This window comes from Rhincodon typus, chromosome 7 (assembly GCF_021869965.1).
Source record: "Rhincodon typus isolate 14 chromosome 7, sRhiTyp1.1, whole genome shotgun sequence".
NCBI lineage: Eukaryota > Metazoa > Chordata > Chondrichthyes > Orectolobiformes > Rhincodontidae > Rhincodon > Rhincodon typus.
Genome location: NC_063338.1, coordinates 90,417,547 through 90,418,251, shown reverse-complemented (window position 1 = coordinate 90,418,251; position 705 = coordinate 90,417,547). Strand labels below are relative to the sequence as shown.

The 705-nt window shown below is 59.1% G+C and overlaps 1 protein-coding gene across 6 annotated transcripts in view; it reads right to left on the bottom strand.

Annotated features, from left to right (window-relative positions):
* sec22a (SEC22 homolog A, vesicle trafficking protein) overlaps window positions 1-497 on the bottom strand; it is a 55,835-nt gene extending 55,338 nt beyond the window's left edge. The window contains exon 1 of one of the 6 annotated variants that reach the window (XR_007262527.1): window positions 212-496. The gene's annotated coding sequence lies outside the window, so the exon portion shown is untranslated. Of the gene's footprint in view, window positions 1-168 lie in introns of all 6 variants that reach the window. The other 5 variants (XR_007262528.1, XM_048599513.1, XM_048599514.1 and 2 more) reach the window with 5 other exon arrangements.
* Window positions 498-705: the final 208 nt, after the last annotated feature.

The following is a 705-nucleotide window of genomic DNA, read 5'->3' as shown; positions in this document are numbered from 1 at the left end:
GCAGCATCAGAGGAAGAAGGGTCCAGACCCGAAACGTCAGCTTTCCTGCTCCTCTGATGCTGCTTGGCCTGCTGTGTTCATCCAGCTCTACACCTTGTTATCTCTGGTAAACCTTCTTTGCTGTTTTGTGTATATAAGTATGTGTTTGGTTCTCCGGCCCTCGGTTACCTGCAGCCTTACCGTCTCCCCGGCAGCGAGCCTCATACGTTACCTCGGTAACCGGTCGCCAAAAAGACAGGCCACAGGCCTTTTCCTCCAGCCGCTCGTGCTATGGACCAGAGCCGGTGCTGACCGGTCAAAGTCCGCTCTCCAGAGTGTGGCTGCACGGTTTATCGAGGGTGGTAGCCGATCTCACCCGCCCAGGTCGCCGACCCGTCAGGCAGGCACCAAGGCGCAGCAGCGCGCAGGCGCACCCGAGCCTCCCCGGCGCGATCGTTTCAGACGGCGCATGCGTCTGTCCGGCACCGGCTGGCCCCCCTTCATTGCGCGCGCGCGCGGCCTCCGTCGCCTGTCCGTCGGGTCGCATGCGCGTCCGTCCTTCTGGACATCGGATCAAGGCTTACACATGCGCACTATGGGGTAGTGGGGGGGTTGACCCAGCTGTCAATCAAAATCCTCATCTCTTGTGTTTACGTGGCAATGGAGCATGCAGCGCCTGAGCAGCTTGCAGAGTCTGAGAAATCACACTTATTCATTAATGCTTGA